This window comes from Sciurus carolinensis, chromosome 15, assembly GCF_902686445.1.
Source record: "Sciurus carolinensis chromosome 15, mSciCar1.2, whole genome shotgun sequence".
Lineage (NCBI taxonomy): Eukaryota > Metazoa > Chordata > Mammalia > Rodentia > Sciuridae > Sciurus > Sciurus carolinensis.
Genome location: NC_062227.1, coordinates 5,295,543 through 5,307,788, shown reverse-complemented (window position 1 = coordinate 5,307,788; position 12,246 = coordinate 5,295,543). Strand labels below are relative to the sequence as shown.

At 47.0% G+C, this 12,246-nt stretch overlaps 1 protein-coding gene, 1 non-coding gene and 1 pseudogene across 5 annotated transcripts in view; 2 read left to right on the top strand and 1 right to left on the bottom strand.

Moving 5' to 3' along the window:
• Fancc (FA complementation group C) overlaps positions 1-12,246 on the top strand; it is a 188,019-nt gene that overhangs the window by 19,437 nt on the left and 156,336 nt on the right. The window lies entirely within an intron of this gene.
• Trnaa-ggc (transfer RNA alanine (anticodon GGC)) lies at positions 3,306-3,381 on the top strand. The gene has a single exon. It is a non-coding gene; the product is annotated as a tRNA-Ala (tRNA).
• On the bottom strand, positions 10,847-12,171 carry LOC124965468 (ras-related protein Rab-2B-like; annotated as a pseudogene).

Genomic DNA, 12,246 nt, shown 5'->3' with positions numbered 1-12,246 from the left:
ACCTGCTAGTGAATTACCAGCTGGGCCACGTGTCTTTTCCGGAGTTGCTTTCTGTGCCCTATTCCCTGTGAATTCTTGTCTGATTTTTCTCATGGGGAGTTTACGTGGGGCCACTGGAAGCTCCTGAACTGGGCCCCACACAGTTCTGAGCGTCTGTGTGGGGAGGTGGTTTTTTCTGCACGCTCACTGGGGACTGCACTTCAGAGTTCCCTTTGCCAGAACTGCATCTCCTGGTTGGACTCCCGGGGAAGCCTGAGTTGCTAATGGAGCAGTTAAATGACTGGTGTACTGACCTGCGCACTCTGTCAGAGAGGCTGCATTTGTCCAAAGAACAGTAGAAGTTCATTCAGACTTGTTCTTCAAGTTTGCTTGAATGTGTTTCTGGTTGGGAGACTTACAACCTAAAGCTGGACTTGTGAAAGCACGTAGTTAGGATGGGAATCTTTCATCCAGGGGACTTTGTTTTCATTTTCATACACACAGCTAAAATTTTTATTTCAAAACAGATTTATTGAGCTGTAGTTGTGGATCACCCAATTCACCCGTTTAGGATGGAGAATCCAGGGGTTTGCAGCGTGCGCACAGAGTTGTGCCGCCATCACCACAGTCAAGATTAGGACATTTTATCACAGAGAAGAATTCCCTAAACGTGGTCCTCCCGTTTCTTCTCTCCACATCCACACCCATCCTCCCTCTCCCACACTCCTGGCTACAGACAATCATTACCTGCTTTCTGTCATATTCAGAGGAACTTCGGGTATTTTCATCAAAATAAAAAATACCTGCTGGGCGTGCTGGCACACACCTGGAATCCCAGACACTCAGGAGGCTGAGGTAGGAGGATTGCAAGTTTGAGGCCAACCTGGGCAACTAACATGGTGAAACCCTGTCTCAGTCACGTGAGGGCTGGAACGTAGCTCCACAGCAGAGCACCTTGTCAGCGCAAGGCTGTGGTTATTCCCCAGGACCTCAGAAACAGATAAGACACAGTGACCAAAGCCGTCCCTGTCCCCTTCCCCTTCTTTCCTTTCTTCTGTCCCTGCCTTTTTTAATTTAAGAGATGGTGGAATTTTCTTCTAACTCTTGGTGCTTATTTTAAATTCCGTATCTTGAGAAGGAAGTCTGGGCAGGCGTGAGCAGCCCCCTCCTCTCCTGTGTAAAAGCTCTTCGCAGCTGCCCAGGACCTCACGGCCGTCCACCCTCTGCCTCTCGCTTGCTGGCTTGTCTGTTCACCGTGGCCTCCTTCTGGGCCCTCACCTTCCTCTTGGCGGGACACGTCCTCTAATTTCTTCCCAAAACAGGATGTGTGAGAGGCGAGTTACCTCTGACCCCTGTCTATGGCCTGTGTCTTTATTCTCATCACGTTTGATTGATAGGTGTCTGAGTGTGGAATCCTAGCTTGGAAACCATTTTCCTGCAGAACTGGAAGGGTGATGTTCCCCTTGTGTTGGTGGCAGCATTCTGTCCATTGTCTTGGGGGCTTGACCAGTACCTCCAGCCCAGACGCTTCTGTCTTAGTTCTGAGAGAACTTTTCTTGATTCATCCTCCTCTCTATTTGCTTTGGGCTGCTTGTATTTGGAGCTCTCCTTTCAGAACCGATCCTCTAATTTTCTATCATCTTTATTTTTGTCCTACTTTTGGAGACATTTTTCAGCTTTAAATTCTTTCATTTTTATTGAGTTTTTCATTTCTGTGGTTATATTTTTAAATTCTGAGATCATTTTTCTGAACGTTCTTTTTGCTGGATTGTCTCCTTGTCTCATGAATATGGGTTTCTCTCCTCTCCCCTGTAAAGATATTTACGTTAGATCTTTTAAAGCCCCCCCATGTGACTTCTCTATTGATTCTCTGCATACTTCTGTTTACATCTTTCATGTTAGAGACTTCTTCAGGTGTCTGGTTGGCTGCTTTGTATGGGGACAGGAAACTAAAAGGTGGTTGACAGCTTCAGATGCACCCATGGCACTTCCTGACCTTTAGATTCCCTTGCAGGTGATTGGCTGGACTGAGCTGGGGAACCCCTCATGTCTGTGTTTTCGGATCTTCACTGGTAGGCACCTCAGACTTGCTTATCTGTAGGTCAGGTGACCAGCGTCCCAGGCCTGAGTGAGCGGAAGCCTGGGATGAGGAGGGCTGTCTCAACATTCCAGTTTACGTGACGTTATTTTTTGTTTCTGAGTGTCTTCGTTTCCTGCACTTTGCAAGGTTCAGTGATATAAACTGGGTCACTTTTATTGGCTTTCCCATTGTCCCCCTCAGAGTTGTTTTCTCTGTCATGTTCAGTTACCGTCTGCTTTGTGTTTTACAAATCTATTGTTGTTTTCCTTTTCTGTTCCTATCCTTGTGAGTTTATGCCTTAAAAATTAAAATTAGATTCCTTTATTATTGTTAAAAGTAAGAAGGAATGAAAAATGTGTTATGTTTGATCCATCATCTCCATCTGGAAATTCCTGCACAAAAACACCTTCTCCTCCTCTTTATTCCTTTCACAACTTAATTTTTAAAGTTAGTTTTTTCATCTATCAAAATTTTCTCTCTCCTGGTTAGTTAGTTGGTTATTCTAAACCATATTTTGGAAAAATTTAATTCATATGCATTTCACAAAATGAGATTTCTCATGGTGATATTCCTAGCTGCAGCTAGGCCACCACTTGGTGTTCCATTCTGCTTTACTGCAGGTTTGATGGATGGCTGATGATATAATTCATTGAATTAACATTTATTGAATGACTGCTCTGTAAGTAGCATGGCACAGAATTCTTCTATGATACCAAAGTACTGAACAGGGTCAGGATAGACTGGACCACCAAGAAGGCTTGCTGAGAAATGCGTGCAAGTAGTCTTCTGTGACGTTGGACTGCTGTGACAATAGTAGCTATAGGCAGCTGAGTTATAAAGCACACAGGTCTAGATGATTTTTTTTTTAAACAAACTGTCAAGAAGAGCAGTGACCTAAATAGGAAGTGCTTATATTGTAGGGGGTTTGGGGGCAAAGTTCTGGGGCCTGGGATGAATGACGAGGCTGACACTGAAAACAGTCTGGACCACAAGTGGCAGGTGCATTTATGGGGTGCTGGAGAGAGTGGGATGGAGGGGATGGGAGGCAGAGCCTCGCGGCCGGCGAGCTCTTAGGGTGTCAGGCGGGATGAGGGAGTTCTGCAGCTCCCACTCTTGCACAAAGGTCAAATAAAATGAGACAAAGCAGGGAGAAGTTCCTGGGCACTGATTCACGTACTATTTCTTTCTTTCTTTTTTTAAATTAGGAAACATTTTTATTTATTTTTTTTAAATAAGCTCCTGGGCTGGGGATGTGGCTCAGTGGTAGAGTGTTTGCCTGGCATGCAGGAGGTCCTGGGTTCGATTCCTCCCCAGGTCCCCCCACCCCAACACAAACAAGAACTTCTCCCTGTCTCTTGGAGGATGTCGACTCCAGTTATGGAGTGAGGTGATGCCACCTCCGTCGGAGCTGGTGTGATCCTGGTAGGAAACAGACTGGAGAAGGCCAGGGCTGGCAGAACCGCTGACAGAAGGGTGGGAATATGGAGTTCTTTACTGCAGGGAGATGTCTGGGGACATAAGTCAAGAGAGTAGATTGTGAACGTGCTGGAGCCCTCAAGCACCCCAGGTGCAGACTCACGGGACGCAGTGCAGAGCTGTCTTCATGATGTTTTACAGAGAAAAGGGTACAAAGAAAAATCGGGAGAGGGAAAGGTAGGCGGGAGAAGTCTCCAGGGAACCAGTACAAGCGTCCGAGACCTCTCTCTGCCTGAGCCACCCAGGACATGCTCATTCCTCCACAGCGAGTTGTGACAACAGGTGTGAAGAGGTGTCTACCAGGGAAGCTCATTAGCGACCTTGGGATTCAGTCACATGGGTGTCCCCTGCGTGGCAGGTACCAAGTTCCAGACTCTGGAAGGCAAGCTGGTGCTTAGCACAAGTCACACACCATGCACATAGTTTAGGCACAGTGAATCCCTCTTGGCTGGTGTGGTGGTGGGAACTGTCCCCATATCCAAGGGCCCAGATGCCTGCAAGGGCCAACCCTGCCAACATACTGCCCCTCTCTGGGTCTCTGTTTTAGTGATACTGGGGATTGAAATGAGGGACTCACACACATTAGGCAAGCGCTTTACCACTGAGCTACACCCCCGGTCCTTTAAAAAAGATTTTTTTGAGACAGATTCTCACAAGCTGCACAGGCTGGCCTTGAATTTGCATCCTCCTGCCTTAGCCTCCTGAGAAGCTGCCGTTACCAGCAAGCGACTGGAATTGCAGGCGTGTGCCTGCACACCGCACCTGGCACACACAGCCCTGTCTGAGGAGAGTGTGCATAGTCCTGGCAAGTTAACTTTTCCGCGTGGTTTGCTTAAGAGTTCAGAAGTTATTTTCGAGGATCAAAGCCAAGTTTTAATCTTGGTCAATTTCAGAGGTGTCAGTACTCCTGGGGTAAAAGTCCAGTTGAGGTGCACAGCAGAAGCCGAGCCTCCCGGAGGCTGTTGGTGGTGAGGAGTACAGCTCGTGGAGAGCTGGAGATTACCCAGGAAAGCTGGCTCGCAGAGGGGTCCGTGCTGTGACCTGAGGGTGCCCCTCCCCAGAGCCCCGATCCCCAGGGAACTGTTTGGAGATAAGGCCTTTTGGGCACCACTTAAACTTAAACGAGGTCGTAAGGATGGGGTCTTAATCTTAAAGGCTTGGTGGCCTTATCAGAACAGGTAGAGTTGTCTGTCACACAAACAAGAAGGGGTGTGAGGACGCGGTGAAATGGTGGCCACCTACAAGCCAGGAGCAGGGTCCTCAGGAACCGAACCAGCCAGGACCGTGAGCTTGTCTAGGCTGCAGAGCTGTGAGAGATCCGCTTCTGTTGTTGAAGCCATCTGACGGCCCAGGTTCCCGGCAGGCTACGACCTCGACTTTTCTCAGGGCACGGAAGGTTAGCATTCCTTATTGTTGCTGGTTTTTAAAATTACCATTCTTTTCCCTTTTTGACTATTTTCTTTAACCTTCCTCTCTACCACTTTGTGAATTAGTAGAAGTCGTTAGCCCGAGCTTCAGTGCCCATAGTGAATTACCACATTTGATTATTTAAATGTAAATTAATTAAAGTTAAATAAAATAAAAAATTCACTGGTTTAGTTGCACAAGCCAGTTTGCATGAGATCAGAAGCCACAGGTGGCCAGTGCCTGCTGTATTGGACACGACAGATCGTAGAGCCTCTGTCACTGCAGGAAGTCCACCCTCTCCCTGTCTGTCCTTCCTGACTCAGTGGTTCCAACTTTTCTAGGTCCAGGCAACCTTAGGAATGCTAAAATGTGTAACTGCACCCTCAAGGGTTTTGAAACACTGGCACTGGAAGGTGAACCACCTCGCCAGCGTAAACTTGGCCACATGTCTCCTGTCATGCTGCATCTGGAACCGCGTCTGCAGTCGCCGTGCCCTCATCTGGCGATGCTTCTGCAGCGTGCACTCACTAGAGCTAATCCTGCCCCCTGGGCTCCGTGATGCGGTCCTTGGCTTAGAAGGTCAGCAGGCACCGCTTTGCTCTCGGGGCTCCTGGACACGGCTCCCTCTCTGCTGGAGGGCTGGCTAGGTGCTCCGAGGCAGCCTCAGCCTCCGCACGGGCTGCTCTGGAACCCGAGGCTGGGAGAGGTCAGCTGAGTGGCGGACGTCGGTACTGTTGGGAGTTGACTGTACCATGAGGGAACAAAAGGTATGACATTGGTCAGAAGGGTCCCTGTTACCCCTGGGACCTACCTGGCGGAAGCCGTCCTGGGAAGCATCAGAACAACCCTGTGGAGTAGGTTTTGTTCCGCATCTGAAGACAGCGAAGTTGACACTCAGATTTTGCCTGGGGTGGCAGAGCCAGCCAACAGCAGTGCTGGTTCAGACCTTGCTGTCGGCCTTCAGAACCTGTGCTGTGTCCATCACAGTGCAGCGGGCTTCGGCCAGTGGTCCCCTCTGCTTACCCTGTGGGAGCAGCTCCCCCAAATCTGAGCTTGCCTTAAAAGGATTGTTTAAAAGTTTGTTAAAAGAAATACATTAAATTTAAGGTAAAGACTCAGTGACTTGGAAGAGGATCTTTATTTTCCTTTTGTTTTAAAGATTCCTTATTATTTTAATTAAGTTGAAAAACGACAGAAACAGTTCTTTAAAGAACGTGAAGACCACTCACAAGACCAGCACTTACAATGGAAGCATCTAGACGTCCTGTCTTATGCAAATAAACGACTTCACAAAACCATAGGGCATCTGTGGACATCCTCCCTGGGCGGGGACTGTGGCACACCCCTCTCTAGGTGAGCTGGGTGCTCGTGTGCTGGCTGCTCCGTTGCTCAAGCGATGCTTGTAATGGTCACCGTTGGGCTCTCTTTAACTACCGTCCATCCTTTCGGCCTTGAGGTCTGTGTTTTCTCCTCGTGGTCTTGCTGAGAAATAATCATATGAGGGGAACCAAGTCTTAAGTTCAGTGGCACTCAGCACTGAGTGACCCCAGCTCAGTGCTTGCACATGATGTGGCGGTGGCTCCTTCTCACCCTACCTTGTCAATAGTTCTCTCCCTTCTCATTGATTTTAGCCTCAAACCAGACTTGTTTTGTGCAACTGTGGGCCTGCAGCCTGAGGTCGCTGCCCCAGCTCTCCCTTCAGCCTCTGTCCCCCATGTGTCCCTTGGAAGGGCATGGAGTTGACGGTGGTCTTTGAATATCAACTAGGGTACAGTGATACATGGTGTAACTTGCACAGGGGCTGGGGGAGACCACATGGCTCTGGACTGTCTGTTGCCCTGGAAGCTGTAGTTAGGGATCAACATGAAGAGATTAAATTCATTTCCCACAGACTCCTCTTGCTTGGTCATCATCTGACATTATTCCTTTATTATTATGTATTTCATTCCTCTTTATTGTTTTTGACTGAAGATTCTCTCGTTGGTCATTTTACGTTGATCTTTCTTATTTTCTCCTCCCTCAGACTTTTTCCATCTTAATCAGCCTTATCTTAATCAGAGATTTCTCCCACTTGAACCTGATGGTCTGCGTTTTCAGTGGATGGGGATGGCGATAAGTGAGGGCAGTGGGGAACGATGATCATTTCCTATAATACAGGGTCTTAAGGAACCTAATTCCCTTTTCAGTCCTTGTGCTTGGAGTCCACAGAGTTGACTGGTCACCAGATCTGGCTGGGTGTGCTGGTCCTTACAGAGGTGACTGAGCCAGCCCCGTGATGAGGCCCAGTGATCTGACGCACACGTGCTCTGGTGACAGATGACCGTGAACAGCTTGCAGACGAGTTTTGAATATAAAGAGATGCACTATTTTGCAAGGCTAGTAGTAACTATTTGGAGAAAGACTGACTATTGACTGAAGGTAGAACCTATTCTAGGCTAGGTTATGTTCCCAGGAGGCAATTAGAGATGGACAGCAGTTTCAGTTTTGAATTGGTCAGCTTTTTGCTAAAATGTGGTTTGAGTGTGGATGTTTTTAACTGTCGAGCAACAGACTCACTCTAAATGAAGCATTGTCTATCAGCAACACAGATGAATCACATAGAATCTCTTCATCTTTAGGGAAATCCTAGTTGGAACTGGAAAAAAACCCTCAAGTTTTATTATTGTTCATCACAAATTACAGGGACTTTGATATTGCCCAGTTAGAAGTTCCGTAGATTTTGGAAACTACTTATTAATTGACCTCAGTTCTGCACATTTTTGTTGCTTTGCAAGAATACCCTTACGGTTCAAATAAAGTTAAAAGCAGGCTAATTGGTGTGTGCCTGTAAAGTCAGACTAAAACTATATTTTGTGCCTGTCAACACTTGAATAAATAAAAAGCTACTTTCAGAACAGGACAGCAATTTAGAATCTTGGGCAAAACCACATATACCATAGTATTTTTAAAACTTTGAACCACGTAGCTGAATTATTGTGCTTTATAGCACGTGAAACTGCATCTGATGTTCGCATATGTCTCGCTGCCCTGATACGGTTTTTGATGGCATTAGCAGTGCCAGAGTGAGGCTTGAATTTCACTGCCGTGCTTTCTTGGCCACACAGATGGTATCTGCTTTGAATCTGCTAAATAAAGGAAAAGCAGAGCAACAGTGATTTTGCCAGTTCGTTTTTACTGGGTTATATTGACTTTGGACGACGCTGGCTTTGTGAGGGTGGCAGGCTGAACCTGGAGCTGCTGCCACGCCCAGGAGGGCCGGCGTTGGGTCTGCTGGTCTCCTTAGCAGCCAGTGCAACTCTCCCTGGGTGGACGTGGTTCCCTTCATATCACCGTTGTCACCATCAGCCACCCGCCCTCCTCACTCCTTCCCCAAGTGTCCACAGGTTGGCCACTGGCTTCTGCCGCTCACATCCTGTCCTTGGCCTGGCCCCTTCTTCCTCGTCCTCTCTGGACTGTCTTTCCCGTTTCTGTGGCTTCCGTTACCTTTGCCCTGTTGTGGTTTCCATGTCCGTCTCAGCTCAGGGCCTGTTTCCGGAGCTTTGTGTGCGTGTCACCCACTGCTTGTTGGGCCTCTTCATTTAGATCCCCAGGCATCCTGTGCTCACCACGTCCCAAGCAGTCATCTTTCTACAGTGTTCCCACTCCCGTGTTCTTTCTTGGGCACCTGGTGGCACTGTGTGTACCGTTCCCTACACAGAAACCAGAGTGTCATCTTTCACTCCTGTTCTCCTTTTACCAAGTTCAGTCCATACACTAAATATTGTGCAGTGCACCTCAGTCTCTAGACCCCTCTTCAAAAAGGTGCGTCATGCAGGTTGAGTGAGCGAGCTGTGGGGGGTGAGGGAGGAAGGGAGGGAACGTACTGGTGGCAGATTCTTTTGAGAAATCTGTCCGGTAGTTATGGTAGTTATGCTTGGTGCCGTTTTAATGTTTTTATTACAAACTAGAGTGAGCCTGTCTGCCGAGCCTGACTCCAGCAGTGGAGGTGATCAGATGTCACCGTAGCCCTCAAGGGTTCACTGTGACTAAAGCTTGGTCCTCGGGTGGTCCTTTCTGGGCGGGGCCTAGGGAGGTCCCTGTTTGCTCTGGGGGTGCTCTTGGAAGGGAGCTCTCCCCAGAGCTGGTTGTGAAAAGTGAGCCTGCCCCCACCCCCTGCTCCTCGACCAGGCCCTCCGCCAGGCCTCGGTGAGGCTTCAAGGGCGGCCCTCACTGAGCGCCCACCACAGCCATTCGGTCTTCTAACCCCTCAAACCGTGAGCTAAATAGAGCCCTGTTTTTCATTCGTAGCCTGTCCCAGTGACTGTTGCAGAGTGAAAAGCTGACTTACAGAGTTCTGCAGATTTTAAGTATACGCTTCTGTATTCGATGCATGTATTGCTAACGGAGCTCTCATTTTTCTCTCAGAACTGAAACTCTGGGCCATTTCCCATTCCCCCAGCTCCTGACAGCCACCTTTCTACTCCCGGCTTCAGTGAGCGACTGAGGTCCACAGAAAGGTGGGAGCGTGCAGTGTTGGTCTTTCTGCATTGGGCTTATTTTGCACCGCACAGTATCCTCTGTTTTGTTGCAGGTGGCAGGGTTTCCTTTCTTTTGAAAGACTGAACAATATTCTTGTGTGTGTGTGTGTGTGTGTGTGTACTAGAAACACGTAAAATGTGAGACACACACTCACCATGCATACGTCCATGTGCCGGTGGAAGGCCCCTGAGTTGCGTCTGCATCTTGTCTGGTACGAATGATGCTGCAGTGCACCTGGAGGTGCAGCTCCCTCTTCACGGCCCTGGTCCGATTCTTTGGATGCATATAACAGAACAGGCTGCCAGATCATGTGGTAGTTCAGTTTTAGTTTTTTGAGGAACCTCTGTAATGGTTGCACTCTATCTTCCCAACAATGTACTGGGGTTCCCTTTTCTCCACCCAGACTGGTCCTTTGACTTTGATGGTGGCTATCCTAGTCGGTTACGGTTCTCATTGTGGTTTTGATTTATATTTCTCTGCTGACTGTTGATGTCCAGTGTCTTTTCAAATACCTCTTGGCCCTTTGTCTTCTTGGGAGAAATGTCAGTTTAGGTCCGTTGCCAATTTTTTTTTTTTGGATACATGCATATATTTAATAATGAAACAATTCATTAACAACAAAAAATTATAAAAATTCATGAGACCTCAGTGCTGTGGAAGAAGGTGAGATATCAAGGAAAAAAGCAACTGAACCAGAAGGAAATATGATGAGCAAAAGCAAAGGCAAATATGACTAGGATAGTATTATATGATCTGAAAAGGAGATGGGCTGGAGAGGCAACCAGTTGTCTGAATGCTTGGTAGCAAGCAGCCTCACTGAATGCTGCACAGAGTGGAGGCTATGAGCCAGAGGAAGTCAGGAAAGGAAAAGAATATATAACCCAGGGTAAATAGATGGAAGAGAGTAGGAATTACAGAGAGATGACTCTAAGGCCTTTTGTTTCCTCTAAAGTCTAAAATAAGCCTTAAGTTTTTAAGTATGTCAGTCAAATTCTACAATCACATCATGAGTAGCACTAGGCACCTGTGAAGAAGTGGTGAGGGAAGTGGTTTATAAAAGTAAAGGGGTGACATGGATCCTGCTCTACGGAGCTTACAACCTACATGAGGAGACAAATTCTACACATAAAACTACGATAAAATATATTTACAAAATAACATACATACATATAAATATACATATGAATATCCAACATAAGAAGGCTAAGGGGTACTATGTCAATAATTGCTAAGAAGTCCCAAGGAGAGTCACTGAAGGCTTCCTAAAGGAAAAAATGGTGGACTTGTTTAAAGTATAGTGTTAGTAGAAAGTAGGGCATGTGCAAAGGTACAGAAATAGGAATAAATATACCATGTTCAGCAAGCAAATAAGCTTGATTAGAGTCCAAATACATCTAGTTAAGAAGTGAGTGTGATGAAACAGTAGAGGTCCATTCAGTGAAAGACCCTGCAATGTTAGATCTGGTCCATAAACAAAATGAATAGAGAATGAATGTTTTCTTTAGGTAAGGATAAGTGGCCACGGGTCCAGGACCAAATCCACTTCTCTCAAGTTTGGTAAGAGACAGAAACCAGCAATGGAATAGTAGAGAAGCACTCAGCTTCCTTTGAGAAGTACAAGGAACTGCCTTCTGCAAGGACTTGTTCAAAGTGGCAAGTGAACCCCCCAAGCAAAGAAGTTAAAAAACAATGAAATTCCTATGTAGCAGATCTAATATCCTAAAGCCAGCTAGATCCTGGTCATCTCAAGTGTTCAAGCAGAATATATTTGGCCCTTGCTACTAATTCTTGGTGGGAAGCATATTATATATGCTTATAAAATGATTTTATTTTTGAACTACAATGACAATCAACTTTGATCCTAACATTTTACACATTACAACAAGGATGAAAAGAGCCCCAATCTATAGGGAATGTTCATGTCCCTAAAGAAGGACAGGTCAGTAAGGGCCAAATTCTCCCCTGTTCTTTAAGTGGAAAAGCAAAATATCACACCTTGAAAAGAGGCTGCTCTCAGCCAAAGCAAGTAAGACCTCTTGCTTTAAGCCTATTGATCTGAAGCTGTTCCAGGAAGAAAAGGAAAAAAAACCCAAAGAGTTCAGGTCAGATGTTCAGCAGCAGCCAGAGTCCGACCCTATGTCACGACAGTTCTGCTGGGAAGCGCTGGGTCCCAGTGATGTTGAAATTGACTGTTGGGGCCCAATCTTGATGCCATTTGCCTTTTTGTGGACATCAAATAAACCCTGCTGGATCTTCCTGTATATTTCTTTGGCTGTTAATGAAGGCCTCTTCAACATTGCAGGCTGTTTTGGCTGAAGTTTCCATGAATATAAGTCCATGCTCCCGAGCAAAGGCCTCTCCTTCCTCTCTCTTCACATCCCTGCGGGACTCTAGGTCACTTTTATTCCCAATCAGCATGATAACCATGTTGGAGCTAGAGTGCTGGCGGGCATCCTCTAACCATGAGGTCAGGTGGTTGAAGGTTTCACGCCTTGTAATGTCATACACCAGCAGTGCTCCAGCTGCTCCCCTGTAGTAGGAACGGTGATAGAACGGAAGGATTCTTCCCCAGCCGTATCCCAGATTTGCAGTTTGATTTGTTTTCCATCAATGTTGACCATGCGGGCCCCAAACTCCACACCTATTGTGAGGTCGTGGACAGACTGGAACCGCTTGTCTGTAAACTGCAGGAGGAGACATGACTTCCCCACACCTGTAAGAAGATGTACATTCCAGCAAGCACGAGGCCACCGAACTCTGGCATATGGGGCTGAGGAAGGGGAGGC